Below are 19,455 nucleotides of genomic sequence, written 5' to 3'. Positions count from 1 at the left end.
GATTTTAATGAGAACTATAAACAGGGCTTTGGGTAGATATTAAGTGCGTGTGTAGTAAGAGTGCCCTGTTGTTTTATAAAGTGTGGGAGTCTATATATGAATTCGCTGTTCACACATGAACTGTGGGGGTGTATATTTGAGTGTGATGTTTATATATGAACTGTGGGTGTTTATGTTTGAGTGCGATGTTCACATATGAACTGTGGGTGTGTATATATGAGTGCGATGTTCACATATGAACTGTGGGTGTGTATATATGAGTGTGATGTTTATATATGAACTGTGAGTGTGTTCATATGAGTGCGATGTTTATATCTGAACTGTGGGTGTGTATATATGAGTGCGATGTTTATATATGAACTGTGGGTGTGTATATATGAGTGCGATGTTTATATATGAACTGTGGGTGTCTATATATGAGTGCGATGTTTATATATGAACTGTGGGTGTGTATATATGAGTGCGATGTTTATATATGAACTGTGGGTGTGTATATATGAGTGCGATGTTTATATATGAACTGTGAGTGTGTATATATGAGTGCGATGTTTATATATGAACAATGGTTGTGTATATATGAGTGCAATATTTACATATGATCTGCGGGAGTGCATACATGAGTGCGTTGTTTATATATGAACTGTGGGTGTGTATATATGAGAGTTAGGTTTGTATATGAACTGTAGCTTTGTATCTCTGGGTGCGATGTTTTTATATGAATTTCGAAATGAACAGGAGGGGGATGGAATACAGAGGCATCAAGGAATAGAAATATTTCTATCGTCTGTATTTGGCTTTTATTTCTCTGTTGCCTTCTGCCTTTTTCTTTTGGTTTTCTCACTCTCGGTGCCGGGTGACTATTTGATTTGATGCATTTGTCCTGAACTGATGCCTTTTCCACATCTCGGGGCGGTCAGACCCGCTCTGTCTGTCTGTTGCTGCTGATGATCATTTGTGAACTGGCCGCGAGTTAAGCGTTTTCTGCAAACAGGACAAAGATAAATAAAAAGAAAGACGTGTTTCTCCGGCCGAGGGGTAAAGTTACAATGGATGTAATTTAAAGGACTGTCCCCGTGAATTTGTCTGTGTTTTTTTTCGTAAAACTTCGATTTTAAAAGTTACAAAAACCCGAAATAAATAAAGTAAATTACAAGAATTGAATCCGTGATCATGACATTACGGTACATTTTAAGCGAATGAGTTAACCGGCCGTACTAAGGGCACATTCGGCTGTTTAATTAATTTTTGTATCTGTCTGTTGGTTGGTCGCGGTTTCTGTACTTGGACCCTTAAATCTCTCTGATTCTCCACTGTTCCTAGTTTCTCACCATTTAGAAAATACTCTGATATATCTTTCTTAGATTTGAAGTGGATGACCTCGCTCGCTCCTACATTGAACTCTGTTTGCCACAGTTTTGCCCACTCACTTAATCTATCAATTCCCACTTTTCACCTTCCTGCTTCTGTCCATATTGCGCCAGAAGAAGGCTGCGTGTTCAAACCCCGGGGTCACCGTTGATTTAGAGCTGATAGGATTCTGGATCGTTCGGGAATGAATGTTTTATCTGCTTTTTCACAAATAACAGGACCTTGCTGTAAAGTCTGCTTCCCGAGTTCTCAAAATATCAGGAAGGCACCTCATTCTGCTCTTGACTTTTGATCTTGACCTGCGGATCAAACTTTTGCGAAGAGGGAAACGAAGTCCCCAAATCGCTCCACCAGAATCTCAAACGCTTTGGTAAGAAGTTCTGTGTGAACAATCAGGACTTTGAAGTCACCTCAATGACCTGCACTTTCTTTTCGTGAGATTTGTTCGCCTTTGCATTCGACCGTGAAATCGCTCTCGGTTTTCATCTCACTGAAGTGAAGAGTGTGACCTCCTTGTATCTATCAGCGTGTAAATGATGAGTTTGGGGTCGGTACGGGTCGCTTTCAACTTTTGAAATCTCACCAAGCACCAGCGAAAAAGAAACTGAGAATCAAACTGTCCCGTAAGTGAAGAATTGAAGTGAATATCGCTCCAAGCAGATCTGGACAATGCGCAGCGCAGCCGCACAGGAGTTCCAAATCCACCCTCTATCCAGTCGGCAATCACATTAACTGAACTTTACTCTGGCCCAGTGTCGCCGCGCAGAAATCGAGTATTTCTCGGCCGCATTTTTTCTTAACATCATAGTTACTGGTTTAAGTGTGAGAACTGCCGTCCGCATCACCGTAAGTGCAAGAGACAACTTTGTCGATATCATGTAGTGTCACAGACCTGATCGTCGGACCTGCTCATTTCATCTCATCTCATTTTCAGCAAACCTGAATATTAATGGAATAGAGAATGGCGAATCACAGCTCGATAAAACAATCCTTTCTCCCACGAAGGGACTGAGTCTTCCAACATGCAGGAGTTTAATGGCAAGATGAGTTTTTTGTTCAGAAATAATACGGCAAAAATTTTCACTCGTGCAAACTTCACGCCGTTTATTTTGGAAAATTAAACTGATAGTGCAGAGATGTTGTATTGATCGCTACAACCTGAATTTGTAGCTGGTTGAATTAATGGTTCAAATAGAAATGTGGCCAGTCTCTTTGGCGCAATCGGTTTGCGCGTTTGACTATTAACAAAAGGGGTGGTGGTTCGAGCCCACAAAGTAACGGTAAGGGAGCTTTTACTTCAAGATACATTGTCTTGCTTTTTCTGGTTTCTGATGTGTATTTTGATTGCAAAAGAAATGCTCGGTTCAGATGGCCAGCTGAGCACGGCCGATCTTCCAACATTTAACCTGTGATTGGCTGCACGGAAATCAGAATTCTTCTTGACAGACAAGGTCCGAAGGTTGCAGGAGAGCCGCTTGTCTTCACAGGACATGAATATTTCTGCAGTGAGCGACACCAGACTGTTTCTACAATGAATGTCACTCCTTTTATTTTGGAAACATAACATTGTATTCACATTCCGAAGGGTTTCAGTTCATTACCTTTCAAAACTGTGGCCAATGCAATTCAATGTCGGAAAGTGTGAGGCCAGCCACTTTGGACATAAAAAAGGTCGATCAGAGTTTTTTTAATAAATGGTGAGAAGCTGGGAACTGTAAATGAGCAGAAATATTTGGGGGCCCAAATCACGAAAATCTAGTTCACAGATACAAAAAACTTGAAAAGATAATGGAACGCAAAGGGGTGACAGTTATGATGCAGCTGCACAGAGTTCTGAATAGAACCCATTTAGTGTACTCTGCTCCGTTCTGGGCACTGCACCTCACGAAGGATATATTGGCCTTAAAATGGGTGCAACGCAGATTCACCAGAATGATACCAGGCTAAAATAATTTAATTTTGAGGACAGATTACACAGACTTGCATTCCATTAGACATCGAGTATTAACGGGTTGTCCAATTGAGGCAGTCAAGATGATCACAGGAGTTCATAGTATAGACAGAGAGAAACATTTTTTCTCTTCTGGCGGAGTCAAGAACAAGGGGGCATAGCTGTAGAATTCGAGCCAGGCAGATCAGGGGTGATGCCAGAAACTACTTCTTCACAGAAAGGGCAGTGGAAATCTGGAACTCTCCCACCAAAAAGCTGTTGAGGCTGGGGATCAATTGAAAATTTCAAAACTGAGATTGATCTATTTTTGTTCGGCAAATGTATTAAGGGTTATGTAGCCAAGGCGGGTAGCTGGAGTTAAGATGCAGATCAACCATCATCTGATTGAATGGCGGAATAAGCTCGAAATGCTGAATGGCCTACTCCTGGTCCTTTGCCCCCGTGTTGCTCTGCTTGCAGGATGGTGTAGCAGCGTTTCCTGTTCATCTAATGGTTAGGATTCGGTATCAATGCGGATGTCCGGATTTGATTCCCAGATCAAAGACTATGAATTTGTCGCTGCTGGTACCAACCAAAGTCCTTCCACTGAGTGGAAAGCTCGATCTTGATTAATCACAGCCTTCTCAACACACTGGTGCTTTAACACTCAGAAACACTTAGTTCTTTAGTTTTGTACCGATACATAACGCACTTGCGTAATTTGCCAACTTTTCTAAAGTCATGACGATGCGCAAATTCAGCGAGACGTTATATTGTCATTTCTCTCAAGACTTGCAAGATTTGGAACCAATCCTGCTACATGACACTTCAAATATTGTCAGTCTTTAAATGGGGCTCACGATGGCAGAACAAGAAGTGTTATTATTAACCTTTCCTGTATCTTGTTCCATTGCATCTCGTCAATAGCCCCAGGTTATCACAGCACGGCTTTCTTCACATCAAATCCCAGTGTGAAAACATACACCATTTGAAAGCTAAGCAACGTGTGCAACGATTGGAAGGAGAGAGCGATTGGAGATAATGGGTTTGGAGCAGTGAGAACAGCTCTTGGGAATCAAGATGTTCAGTATCTGAAAGGAGCACGGTGATCAGATCATTCCTGGTATTCACAAAATTCAACGTCTGTCAATGCTCAGCATCTTTCTTTCCCCTTCCCTGCTTTCTCAGGTAAGTCCTGGTTTCGATGGTTACATGGAAATGTTAACAGCCGAACGCCCTAATCATTTGCGCAACAGAGAATCATATTGGCCCAGAATGTTACCCTTGGATGCTGGAAGCCTCAGTCCCCAGTTGTAGAGAGGGTTGATTCTTCGAGCTGTTATTCACCATCCTCCATTTCAGTAATTTCTCATTAGCATAAAATTTGATGAGCTGAAATGAGCAGGTTCAATGAGCCGGTCTGCAACACAGACCAATGACTCGGTGCAGCTTGTTATCCAATCACTGGACTCCGTTATCGCCGTTCCTGTCAGTAATACACAAAGATAAATTGTAAATCTGTAACAGGAAAAGATAATATACATCATTTATATCATCCCACAGATTTTTTCTCCTTTTGAAAACAATCTGTTTAACAGTTTGTCAAACCCGCATCAGCCTCTGGGATTTGCTGATTCAGAACTGCAATGGAAATTAGGACCGTCACTAAGTATCGGAACAAATATCCCCGTCGAGGTTTCGGGTAGTTATTAGTTTATTTATATCAGTTAGTAACCCATTTCAAACTCGGCGTGGGTCTAAATCTAACGTAAGAGTCTGGATAGGCAGGGGATTCCTAAATGTATTAAGTTAAATTACACTGATTACACACATCCCTTAAACGTAATTACTTGATTCTACATAAAACTAGCGAGGGTGTAACTGGAAAATAACAGGAAAATCCTTTTATGGTATCAAACTTAATTATGATAACTACTATAACAAACTTTGAACAGCCCATACCTAAAACAATGACCCAATATAAAACCGTTCGCCAGTCCCTGAGCCGACGGACCCGCGTCGTGATTTGCACACCGTCTGACTGACTTGGTATCAGATGCGCTCCGTCAACAGTAAACAGTTGGAGCCAGATCCTTAAGAAAAAAATCAGGACCGACCTCCACGGAGCACCCAGAGTGCGGAAGGAGAATTAACAGCAGCAGACAGAGTGATCTCCAGAAACCAGCGGCTGACGCCGGAGAGAAGTAATTCCCATTCCGAGCGGTGTCTTCCAGCCGCTTGCCGGCCCTCTCTGCACTGAAGGGGACCGATTCAGGACCAACTCACACACTCACTATTGGCTCAGGAAGGCTGTTTCTCGTTATCGGGGTGGACAAGCAGTCTAAGGCCCTGCGTTCACATCACGACGTTTTTAATTGGGAGCCCAATGGTCTCTTGCAAAATTTCAAAACACGTGATGGAATCTCTCCCAATCTCCATCTTAACTTTTGTTCGTTCGCAGAACTTGACATTTATACTATTTGTTTCTGTACTTTTATCTCTCCCTGTCTCTGTCTCTTGTCTCTCTGTATTTTCCCCTGAGGAACTTCTCAGGCTTCATTGAACGGTTAAGGCTGATCGAACCTGCGACACCAGCACAGAAGGGTAAAGAAAGAAAGACTGAGACGGTAGGAAAAGTAAAGATCCAACCCAGCTGATTAATCCGTAGCTAATGTCTACACTTTTATGAATCTTCGCCATCACGGTGAAAACATTACAATTTGAGTACAATATACTTATGGTAGAGTGGATAATCTGCAGATGCCGAGGGAGACAACGATGTAGCTTTAGAGCAATTAATTCTCCAAAGTCATACTTGGTTATACAAGTTGCACATTCAAAACGAATGTGGTAAAGAGAGGCTAATATTTTCGACTTGAAATTGTTAGTGCAGAACCTGACATTGCTGTACATCGGAATAGAAAGCGCGATTGGACTGACAGGAGCGGTTTGAAAGGATGGCTTGTCGGCTGTGGGTGGCAGTGAAATTTTACGTTGGCTTCACTGTTGCCAGAGGCTCGTTGGTCAATGGGTATGTTTCTCGCTTTAGGGGTTTCACTGATTAACATGCGAGAGGTCCCGTGTTGAAGGCCTGGACGACCCCTGCTGTATCACCATTTTTAGTGAAACTTCACTAATTTGCTTCACACATCTTTTCAGCGCTGCAGAAGGCAGGATTGACTTAATTCCAAAGCATGTTTGAGGTCCAGAGGACAGAATGCAGAGGGTTTGTCGACATGTGAAGAAAATATATTTTTTTAATATGGTGTGAAGAATGAAACTCAATATAACTTGAACCCAATTCTGGCGATTTCATGGGTGCAATATGAAAATATTTCTCCATTGGCCGGTAATTGAAGCCAGGCCGCCCGTGTGGGAGGGGAGAATTCGACCACTGAACTATGAGTGTGTATATATGAGTGCAATGTTTATATATGAACGGTGGGTGAGTATATATGAGTGTGATGTTTACATATGAACTGTAAAGTATCTTACAACACCAGGCTATAGTCCAAAATTGTTGGACTATAACCTGGTGTTGTAAGATTCTTTACATTTGTCAACCCCAGTCCATCACCGGCATCTCCACATCATATATATATGAACTGTGCATGAGTATATATGAGTGCGATGTTTATATATGAAAGATGGGTGTTTATATATGAGTGCGATGTTCATATATGAACTGTGCGTGAGTATGTATGAGTGCGATGTTTATATATGAAGTGCAGAATGACCGGGAGGGGCAATTCCCCCTGGGGTTTTATGTTGTTCCAACATAAGGACACAAAGATCAATTAACAGTGGGGTGGAAATAGCTCAGTTGGGAGGGCGTTTGACTAAAGGTCTAAAGATCTCGGGTTTCGGCAGTTTGAGATATTTAATTTCTGTTTCTTTGAATCCTAGAATGGTTACAGTACGGAAGGAGGGCATTCGGCCCATCGGGTCCATGTCGACACTTCCGCCAATGGGAACAGCTTTTCTTTATTAACTTTATCTGAACCCTTCATGACTTTGAACACTTCAATCAAATCTCCTCTGAACCTTCTCTGCTCTAAGGAGAACAACCCTGATGAACTGGATTCTTTACCCCTCAGTCTGGTTCAGCAAACACTGAGTCGAATACACCTTTAAAGTTCAACACAACATTATTAGCAGGACTTGGTCGGCAGCTTCGATTTTGACTCCTGATAGAGCCTTGTCGATTCTGACAGAGCAAGACAAAAACACATACAGAAATTCACACGTTTATACAGATCAATAGGGGTTGGAACATTGTTAACACAAGGGTCAACACCAATCATAAGCCGGGCATAGGTTGGCCATGCTGGGTTACATGATTGCAGGCCAATCACAGATATTAAACTTGGCTGATCACACCACAGAGACAGATATAGATGGATGTCTCCTCATCTCCAAGCTTGGAATGCTTCTCCTGTTCATCCCACATCCTTATCTACTAACTTGGGATGTTTAGGGCTTCGCTCAGCTCATTATTTCTATTGATCACCGAGCTGTACAGAGACCCCTACACCAGACTCCCTAACCGATGAGCATAAGCAGACCTCTACATCAGACAAGCTACTCACACCACTATTAGCCTTGAAGGGGCCCATTGTTCCAACCCTTAGCAGGCAGGATTATAATTAACCCTTGCTTAATCATATTACTACGTCTTCTACTTTGCCACTTAGGCATTTTACTATCCACTGAAAACTGACTATATCGGCATTTTCATTAAAGGGGCACTACGTAGGCATTCTCAACTCCAGCACGGCGTAAATTAGCTCCAATTTATTTATTTGGGCATTAAACAAAACGTGAAAGACTGGTGAGGCGTTGTGCGAACGGAATTCACTGCTTTAAGACAATAAATCCAATCGCTGGGGTCAAATCCTACCACTGATAGAATTTCTGGCAATGTGCATTTTGACCTGTTCGCAGAAAGCACGATTGCAGTGCGATCGAGCAGAGGATGTGAAAGAAGCTAAAAGTGAAAGTGCAGATATTAGTTTCATCACAGTGACTGGACACGTTTCCACAGGGAAGGGCCTCTGACCTTAATATTCTTTCCAGCAGAGTGGGACAGGTGATCAGAGTGACCGGGCTCCAGCGGCGCAATCGATTAGTGCGCGGTCCTTATATAACAGTACAGGATCAGTAAATGACGAGGTTGTTAATTCGAGTCTCACCGAGATCAAACAATCCTTTTGCTTGTGAACATTTCGACCGGAGTTGAAGGTACAATTGGCGTGTTCCAAAATGCATCCACTTATTTGTATTGCCATGTGGTTCCTCCGTTCTACGCTGTTGCAATCGCAGGTGAGATGTTTGGTATTACTTGTTTACAGGAGGGAGGCTGCGGTTTGGAGACGCAAACTATGATTTTGATCCATCTCCAAATTGTGGGATTTAACTGGAGCTTTAAACCAGCGCCAGAGGCCGCTCAGCCAGGATACTTTCCATCCTACACTTCAGAAGCTAGTTTTACAGGAATAGAATTACTGCAAACAAGAATTCGACCCCTCAAGCACCAATGCTCGCACGGCAGCAGGATGCATGTGTCCAGTTAGAAACCTGTCTGAAGGAACATTCAGTCCAACAAAGCCGGAAGTCCAGCAGATTGACTTTCGGTCTGAGCAGATGAGGAGTCTCCTCCTTGAGAGTGTGTCGCCAATCCAGCTCAGAGTGGATTCAGAATCATAAATTCGGGTGTGACTGGAGCCACTTTTGTGAGATGAAGTGTCGGGGGCAGTTTCCCGTCCTTGACGGACATTAATGATCCTGTTGCGGATTTGCTGCAAAATTTCACTACCCAGCTCCCTGAAATGAAATCGAACTCTGATGGGACTCGAACTCACAAACCTTGAACGTCTCCTCTGAACCATTAAGTAGAAGTCCAACACGCTGTCCATTGCGCCACACTATCAATTCAGAAATAAAAGGGAGAGCGGGGATCTTGTGCTGTGGTTGAGACGGTCAGGCTGCTCCTGCTTCTGTTTCTCACATTCCGAGAGCCGCGGCGGCAGTCTGCACCGATCGCCCTCCAATGGATCCTGCTCCAGCCGCTTGTTGTGGGCCTGGTGCAAGAACAGTCGCGTCTGACTCCAAATCAGAAAGTTGCGTGTTCTGAACCAGGTGGAAATCACAGCATTTTCATTGTGGCTCAGGGTCCTGCCGACTTATTTTAGATCGGGACAGTGTTTTATGGATGAGATGTTCAGTGTTTGTGCAACAATATCAAAATTAAATTTGATGCATTAATGAGCTTTTTTTCTGTTACTTTCTATTTACACCCTCTCCAGTTTTATGTAGAAACAGTTAACAATGTTTAAAGGATGTGGTGTGCAGTGTTTGTGGAATCAGTGTGATTAAATTTGATACTTTCATCTGTTCCTTCTCCAACCCAGACCCTAATCATTCGATTTGCAGCTTCACCCTGTTCAAAATCGGTTACTCAGTGATAGAAATAAATCAGTCGTAACCCCGAAACCTCAGCGGGTATGTTTGTTCCAATGCTTTGTGATGGTCTCGATTTCCATTCAAACTTTCAATCAGCAATTCCCAACGGGTGTTTTGGGTTTGACAAACTAATTTAAGTACTTGACTGGTTCCTGGAAATGATCCGGTGGAGATTTCCTGACCCGTACAGATATATAAATAAATACATTCCATCATTTCACAAATGACAGTTGCGCAAATAAATATATCGCGATATCCAACATGGAAAAGCAGCTCTTCATAGTCATAAAAAAACTATCACATTTTATTGTATTAATCCAATTACGTTTCAATGTAGAACATATATTCAGAGCATCTCTCTAAACTTAAAGAATGGTAAAACAATTGCAGATTTTACAAACACATGACACGCGATCGCATAAGTAAGTTTATGGCCTACTTTGTGAAATTTGTATTCTAATTGTCTTTATGATGGTACGAAAAATATTTCGAGATGCACGTCCCCAACTTAACGGAGAAACTAAGATGAAAACCAAAAAGATTTGTCAATACCGATTTAGAGCGATTTGATCGGTTCCGCTTCTCCTTTCTTTATTTGTTACATTTTGCTAATTGTTCATCTTGATCCGTTTGCTTCCTTTTTTCCTCAGTCATTTATGGTGAATTTTCTATCCGTTAACATTCTTAAATATTTGATTTGTTTGTTCCTTTCCTCTTGACTTGTGATTTGTTGACCTTCAGGTAAAAGTCTGAAGCAGAAATGTGTTTATATTCAGGCTTGACTCTGAAGTGTGGGGCCGAGAGGTGATGCCGGATGTGTGACCGTGAGAACAACTGCTGGAGGCAGAACTGTCCGTAACCTAACATACCCCCTGGGACATTGCTCATGGTAGGTCGGATGACAATGTTTTACATTAAATGAACGGCTATGTACATAACACAAAACGGATTTTACTGCTGCTTTAACTCCACAAAGCATAATCACCATAAATGACCAAAGTCTCAGATCAGTTGGAATTGAATTTCTGTTGGTGAGGGGAGTTTGTACATTGGAAGGAGTTTATACATTTACAGCTCCAGGTAAAACTGCAAACATCACTCGCCTGTCGGTGACGTCACCGTGAGGTGTCCACCTTCCATTGCGCTTCTGGACTTCTGAAGTGTGATTGAACCTTACCAAAAGTTTCCTATAATTCGTAACGAAGGAAGGTATCAGTGTTAATGTGAGATAGAACCGTGGATGTTTCACTGGGTACAATGGGAACCAGATACACTGCTCATTCCAGTTATTTGTCCAGCAGAAATCAGAAATCATTCTCTTCAACTTTCCTCGCTCGAAGGAAAATGAAACAAAAACAAAACTGCTCAGTTCTTTGTTTTAGCTTCTTCTGCTGGTTTACGTTCACTCACCGAGAAAGTGACAGAGAGAGACTGAGAGATTAGATTGGCTTTTTCACTTTATCATCTATTACACTTTGTAATTATTATAAGAGACGGTTCCATCCCAACTGTCCTGTGCCTGACATTCTCATTGATATTTGATGTGTTTTAACTGAGTTTCTACGAATTGCACATTGCGGACAAATCCTGAACGCCGAAAACTGCACTGAAATCAGCTTCGCTTCGCAACCTTTAATGGAGATGGGTTGCTGGTTGTCGGTAAAGAAGTTTGTAAAATAAGCCCTCTAGAGCAATATCCTCAAAACATGTTTTGGACACATGCGCAGGTCAAATATCTTACATTAAATGTAACGAATATACAAATACGTCACAGGTGTTAATATTAACACATAATGATACGAGGAAGGAGGCATTGGTGGATCTGGTTTTGCTGAATGAGGTGGGTCAAGTGGAGCAAGTGTCAGTGTCATATTTAGGGAACGGTGATCATAGTATCATAAGATTTAGATTAGTTTAGAGAAGGAGCTATCTCGAGTAAAGTACTTATCAGGAGAAGGGCCAATTTTAATGGGTTGAGAACATACATGGCCCGTGTAAATTGGGATCAAAGATTGGCAGGCTAAAATATAATCGAACAGTGGGTGGCCTTTAAGGAGGAGATGTTTCGGGTACAGACTAGGTAGATTCCCAATAGGGGGGAAGGTAGGGCATCTAAAGCCTGAGCTCCCTCGATGACGAAAGAGATAGGGGGTCAAATGAAGCAGATAAAGGGGGTTTATGACAGATATCAGTTTGACAATACAAGTGAGAACCAGGCTGAATATAGGAAGTACCGTGAAAAAGTAAATAAGAGGGGCAAAGAGAGAGCATGAACATAGATTGGCGGCTAACATAAAAGATAATACAAAAGTCTTCCACAGGCATTTAAATAATGAAAGGTTCATAAGAGGACGGGTGTGGCCGATTAGGGACCAAAAAGGAGATCTACGCATGGAGGCAGAAAGCGTGACTGAGGCACTAAAAGAGTACTTTGCATCTGTCTCCACCAAGGAAGAAGATGCTGCCAAAGTCACATTAAAAAGGGAGGTAGTTGAGACACTGGATGTGGTGAAAATTGATACAGAGGAGGTACTTGAAAGGCTGGCTATGCTTAAAGTTGATAAGTCACCCGGTCCGGATGGGATGCTTTCAAGGTTGCTGAGGGAAGTAAGGGTGGAAATTTCAGAGGTCCTGGTCATAATCTTCCAATCCGCCTTATGTGCAGGGGTGATGCTAAAGGTCTGGATGATTACAAATGTTAGATGCTTGTTCAAAAGAGGATGTAAGGATAAACCCAGCAACTCCAGGCCAGTAAAATTAAGCTCGGTGGTGGGAAACTTTTTACAAACGATGATCCTGGGCCAAAATGAAGAGTCACTTGGGCAAGTGTGGATTAATAAAGGAAAGCCAACATGGATTTGTTAAAGTCCAATCGTGTTTAACGAACTTGATTAAGTTTTTTGATGAGGTAATAGAGAGGGTTGATGAGGGCAATGCGGTTGATAAAGTGCCACATAACAACAAGAAGAAGAACAAGAAGAACAACAACTTGCATTTATTTCGGTCCTGTAACGTGCTGAAACGACCCAAGGCGACTCACAGGAGAGATTATCGAACAAAATTTCACACTGAGCCACATAAGAAGGTATTAGGAGAGATGAACAAAAGCTTGCTTGAAGAGGTAGGTTTTAAGGAACATCTTAAACGAGGAGAGAGAGGTAGAGAGGCCGAGAGGTTTAGGGAGGGAATTCCAGACCTTAGGGCCGAGGCAGCTGATGGCACGGCCGCCAATGGTGGAGCAATTAAAATCGGGGATGCAAAAGAAGGAAGAATTGGAGGAGCGCTAAGATCTTGGAGGGTTGTAGGGCTGGAGGAGTTTACAGAGACAGGGAGGTGCGAGGCCATAGAGGCATTTGAAAAGAAGGATAAGAATTGTAGGGCTGGAGGAGGTTGCAGAGATAGGGATAGGCGAAGAGATGGAGCGATTTGAAAACATTGATGAGCATAATTAAATCGAGGCTTTCCCGGACTGGGAGCCAATGTAGGTGAGTGATCACAGGGAAGGTGGGTGAACGGGACTCGTTGAGCGTTAGGATACGGGCAGCAGAGTTTTGGATGAGCTCAGTTTTATGGAGGTTGGAAGATTGGAGATGAGCCAGGAGACCATTGGAATGGTCCAGTAATAAGCTTGTCAGCAAAATTGAAGCCATCGGAACAAACAGGGGCAGTGGCACCATGGATGCGAATTGGCTAACTGACGGGAAACAGAGTGTAGTGGTAAACAGTTGTTTTTTGGACTGCAGGGAGGTAGACAGTGGTGCTCCCCAGGGGTCGGTACTAGGATGGCTGCTTTTTTTGATATATATTAATGAATTGGACTTGGGTGTACAGGGCACAATTTCAAATTGCAGATAACACAAAACTTAGAAGCGCAGTAAACAGTGAGGAGGACAGTAATAGACTCCTAGATGACATAGACAGTCTGGTGGAATGGACGGACACATAGCAGATAACATTTAATGCAAAGAAATGCGAAATGATACATTTTGGAAGGAAGAAAGAGGAGATGCAAAATAAACTAAATGGTACAATTCTAAAGTGGGTGCAGGAAATGCGACCTGGTGGTACCTGTGCACAAATCTTTGAAGGTGGCAGGAGAGATTGAGAAAGCGGTTAAAAAGGATACGGAATCTGGGGCTTTATAGATATAGGCATAGAGCACCAAAGCAAGGAAGTTATGTCAAACCTTTATAAAACACTGGTTCAGCCACAACTTGAGCATTATGTCCAATTCGGGGCACCGCAGTTTCGGAAGGATGTGAAGGCCTTCGAGAGGGTGCAGAAAAGATGCAGAAAAGAAGGTGCAGAAATGGATCCAGGGATGAGGGACTTCAGTTCCGCGAATAGACTGGAGAAGCTCGGGTTGTTCTCCTGAGAACAGAAAAGTTTGAGAGGAGATTTGATGGAAGTGTTCAAAATCATGACGGGTTTAGATAAAGTAAATAGAGAGAAACTGTTCCCATTGGCGGAAGGATCGGTAACCAGAGAGCACAGATTTAAGGTGATTGGCAAAAAACCAAAGGCGACATCAGGAAAAAAAAAAGCAGCGAGAAGTTCTGATCTGGAATGCACTGCCTGAAAGGATGGCGGAAACAGATTCAATCGTGGCTTTCAAAAGGGAATTGGATAAAGAGTAGAAGGGAAACAAATGCAGGGCTACGGGGAAAGAGAGAGGGAATGGGACTAACTGGATTGCTCTTACAAAGAGGCGGCACAGACTCGATGGGCCGAATGGCATCCTTCTAAACTCCAACGATTCTATGATTTGTCAAGCTCAAAGTGCTTGCTACTTCAGTGGGAGGTCCGTCTGTACAAAGAACGAGCACTTCCGCGTTACAGTTCAGCAGTCCTTTCCTTGTTGGCTCCGGAATTAATACAAATACGGCCTGTGTTTTTTTTTTAATTCGTTCACGGGATGTGGGCATCGCTGGCGAGGCCAGCATTTATTGCCCATCCCTAATTGCCCTCGAGAAGGTGGTGGTGAGCCGCCTTCTTGAACCGCTGCAGTCCGTGTGGTGACGGTTCTCCCACAGTGCTGTTAGGAAGGGAGTTCCAGGATTTTGACCCAGCGACAATGAAGGAACGGCGATATATTTCCAAGTCGGGATGGTGTGTGACTTGGAGGGGAACGAGCAGGTGGAGTTGTTCCCATGTGCCTGCTGCTCTTGTCCTTCTAGGTGATAGAGGTCGCGGGTTTGGGAGGTGCTGTCGAAGAAGCCTTGGCGAGTTGCTGCAGTGCATCCTGTGGATGGTACACACTGCAGCCACAGTGATCCGGTGGTGAAGGGAGTGAATGTTTAGTGTGGTGGATGGGGTGCCAATCAAGCGGGCTGCTTTATCTTGGATGGTGTCGAGCTTCTTGAGTGTTGTTGGAGCTGCACTCATCCAATCAAGTGGAGAGTATTCCATCACACTCCTGACTTGTGCCTTGTAGATGGTGGAAAGGATTTGGTGAGTCAGGAGGTGAGTCACTCGCCGCCGAATACCCAGCCTCTGACCTGCTCTTAGAGTCATAGAGTCATAGAGTTATACAGCACGGATAGAGGCCCTTCGGCCCATCGTGTCCGCGCCGGCCATCAGCCCTGTCTACTCTAATCCCATATTCCAGCATTTGGTCCGTAGCCTTGTATGCTATGGCATTTCAAGTGCTCATCCAAATGCTTCTTGAATGTTGTGAGGGTTCCTGCCTCCACAACCCTTTCAGACAGTGAGTTCCGGACTCCAACCACCCTCTGGGTGAAAAAGTTCTTTCTCAAATCCCCTCTAAACCTCCCGCCTTTTACCTTGAATCTATGTCCCCTTGTTATAGAACCCTCAACGAAGGGAAAACGCTCCTTAGTATCCATCCTATCTGTGCCCCTCATAATTTTGTACACCTCAATCATGTCCCCCCTCAGCCTCCTCTGCTCCAAGGAAAACAAACCCAATCTTCCCAGTCTCTCTTCATAGCTGAAGCGCTCCAGCCCTGGTAACATCCTGGTGAATCTCCTCTGCACCCTCTCCAAAGCGATCACATCCTTCCTGTAGTGTGGCGACCAGAACTGCACACAGTACTCCAGCTGTGGCCTAACCAGTGTTTTATACAGCTCCATCATAACCTCCTTGCTCTGATATTCTATGCCTCGGCTAATAAAGGCAAGTATCCCTTATGCCTTCTTTACCACCTTATCTACCTGTTCCGCCGCCTTCAGGGATCTGTGAACTTGCACACCAAGATCCCTCTGACCCTCTGTCTTGCCTAGGGTCCTCCCATTCATTGTGTATTCCCTTGCCTTGTTAGTCCCTCCAAAGTGCATCACCTCGCACTTTTCCGGGTTAAATTCCATTTGCCACTGTTCCGCCCATCTGACCAAACCATCTTGTAGCCACAGTATTTATATGGCTGGTCCAGTTAAGTTTCTGGTCAATGGTGACCCCCAGGATGTTGATGGTGGGGAATTCGGTGATGGTAATGCCGTTGAATGTCAGGGGGAGGTGGTTAGACTGTCTCTTGTTGGAGATGGTCATAGCCTGGCATTTATCTGGCGCGAATGTTACTTGCCGCTTATGAGCCCAAGCCTGGATGTTGTCCAAGTCTTGCTGCATGCGGGCTCGGACTGCTTCATTATTTGAGGGGTTGCGAATGGAACTGAACACTGTGCAGTCATCAGCGAACATCCCCATTTCTGACCTTAATGTGGTGGGAAGGTCATTGATGAAGCAGCTGAAGATGGTTGGGCCTAGGACACTACCCTGAGGAACTCCTGCAGCAATGCCCTGGGGCTGAGACGATTGGCCTCCAACAACCACTATCATTTTCCTTTGTGCTCGGTGTGACTCCAGCCACTGGAAAGTTTTCCCCCTGATCCCCATTGACTTCAATTTTACTGGGGCTCCTTGGTGCCACACTCGGTCAAATGCTGCCTTGATGTCAAGGCAGTCACTCTCACCTCACTTTGTTGTTTAATTCAGAAATGGGGTAAATATCAAATGGAATAAAAAGGCACTGCTGGGAATCGAACCGAGGACCTCTTGTGACGAAAAAGGCAATTTGCCCAGCTTTTGCAAATTGATGAAACAAATTAAGCGACAACGACCCCACCACCTCTTCCTGATATCTGTCTGTTAGCGTTTGAGGCAGTTTGTATTTTTCTATTTCTCTTGTCCATTTCGCTGTGTTTACCGATACTCTGGATCTCTCGCTGTGTTTACCGATATTCTGGATCTCTCGCTGTGTTTACCGATGCACTGTATCCCGCTGTGTTTCCCGATACTCTGTATCTCTCGCTGTGTTTACCGATACTCTGTATCTCTCGCTGTGTTTACCGATACTCTGTATCTCTCGGTGTGTTTATCTCTCTGTGTCAATCGTGGGCTGATTCTGAATAAACAATGAATTAAATGAGGAGTTTTGGACAATTCTCCCTCTGACACTGAGGAACCAATGAGCGAAACTTCATTATAAGATATTGTTTATCGTGAAACAGCAAAGAAAACATTGCATTTTGAACGATTGAGGTTCAGTTCTGTGCAAAAAGAAACTGAGACCACAAGGTGTTTGCAACAAGCCGCCTTTTAAGTTGATGTCAGGCTCGCTAACATTGCAGCACGAGGTGTGGACACCGCACTGATGATCTTCATGTGTATCCGGGCCTTTCAGACACTTCGTGTGGCACAGGAGCTTTCCAATCCCCTGGACACCGACACATCCGTCGAAGTAGCATTCACCGGCAGGACCGACATCTCGCCCCCTTTGCCAGACTTCAGCAAATTTAACGCTGAAAATACAAAACAGGACGTGTAGTGAGAGTGCGCTGTTGTTTTATAAAGTGTGGGAGTCCATATATGAGTGTGATGTTCACATATGAACTGTGGGTGTGTATATATGATTGTGATATTTAAATATGAACAATGGGTGTGTATATATGAGGGAGATATTTATATATGAACTGTGGGAGTCTATATATGAGTGCGATGTTTATATATGAACTGTGTGTGTATATATGAGTGTGATGTTTAAATATGAACAATGGGTGTGTATATATGAGGGTGATATTTATACATGAACTGTGGGTATATATATATATGAGTGTGATATTTATATATGAACTGTGTGTGTATATATTAGTGCGATGTTTATATATGAACTGTGGGTGTGTATATATAAGTGTGATATTTATACATGAACTGTGGGTGTGTATATATGTGTGTGATGTTTGTTTATGAACTGTGTGTGTGTGTATATATTAGTGTGATGTTTATATATGAACTGTGGGTGTGGAAACATGAGTGTGATATTTATATATGAACTGTGGGTGTTTATATATGAGCGTGATGTTTGTATATGAACTGTGGGTGTGTATTTATGAGTGTGATGTTTGTATATGAACTGTGGGTGTGGAAACATGAGTGCGATGCTGATATATGAACTGTGGGTGTTTCTATATGAGTGTGATGTTTATATCTGAATTGCGGGTGTGCATATATGAGTGCGATGTTTATATACGAACTGGGGGTGTGCACATATGAGTGCAATGTTTTTCGATGAATTGCGGAATAAACAGGAGCTGCAATTCCTCCTGGGGTTATGTTTTCTTCCAAGACAATGATGTAAAGGGATACTTTGACAAGCGGTCGAACTAGCTCAGTTGGGAGAGCGTTGGACTGAAGATTTAAAGGTCCTTGATTCAATCCCGAGTTTCGGCAGTTTTTGGTTGTTGAGTTTCTTCTTCCTTGCTTCGATTTTCGCATTTCATTGCAGTGAAATTTGATACCCGCCTCTGAAGGATTGGGGATGAAATGGAGAGGCATCAAGGATGGGAAATATTTTTTCGTCTTGATTTAGTTTTTAATTCTCTGTTAACTTCTGCCTTTTCTCTTGTTTTTTCTCTCTCGGTGCCGGGGGACAATTTCATTTGATGCATTTGTCCTAAACCGATGCCTTTTCCACATCTCGGGGCGGTCAGACCCGCTCTGTCTGTCTGTTGCTGCTGATGATCATTAATGGAAACAGGCCGCGAGTTAAACGTTTCTCTGCAAACCGGAGAAAGACAAATAAAAAGAAAGACGTGTTTCTCCGGCCCAGGGGCAAAGTTACAATGGATGTTATTCAATAAAACTGTCCCCGTGAATTTGTCTGTGGACTTGATTGTAAAGCTTGCATTTTAAAAGTTACAAAAACCCGAAATAAATAAAGTAAATTACAAGAATTGAATCCGTGATCATGACATTACGGCATACTCTTTGCAAATGAGCTAACCGGCGGTCCGAACGGCTGTTTCATTAATTGATGTACCTGTATGCTGGTTGGTAGCGATTTCTGTATTGGACCCCGAAATCTCCCTGCTCCTCCACAGTTCCTTTTTTCTCACCATTTAGAAAATAGCCTGATTTATCTTTATTAGATTTAAAGTGGATCACCTCGCTCTCCCCCACATTGAACTCTATTTGCCGCAGTTTTGCCCACTCACTTAATCGATTAATTCCCACTTTTCAACGTCCTGCTTCCATCTTCATGACTTGTTGCGTCACCAGAAGGTTGCGTGTTCAAATCACCGGGTAACCGTTACTTCTCGAGCTGATCGGATTCTGGCTCGTTCCGGAATGAATGTTTCATCTGCTTTTTCTCAATAAACAGAACCTTGCTCTAAAGTCTGCTTCCCTGGTTCCCAAATTTCAGGAAGGCGTCTCATTCTGCCCTTGACTTTTGATCATGA

Source organism: Heptranchias perlo, chromosome 20 (assembly GCF_035084215.1).
Source record: "Heptranchias perlo isolate sHepPer1 chromosome 20, sHepPer1.hap1, whole genome shotgun sequence".
Taxonomy (NCBI): Eukaryota; Metazoa; Chordata; class Chondrichthyes; order Hexanchiformes; family Hexanchidae; genus Heptranchias; species Heptranchias perlo.
Note: the sequence above shows the minus strand (reverse complement) of the source record.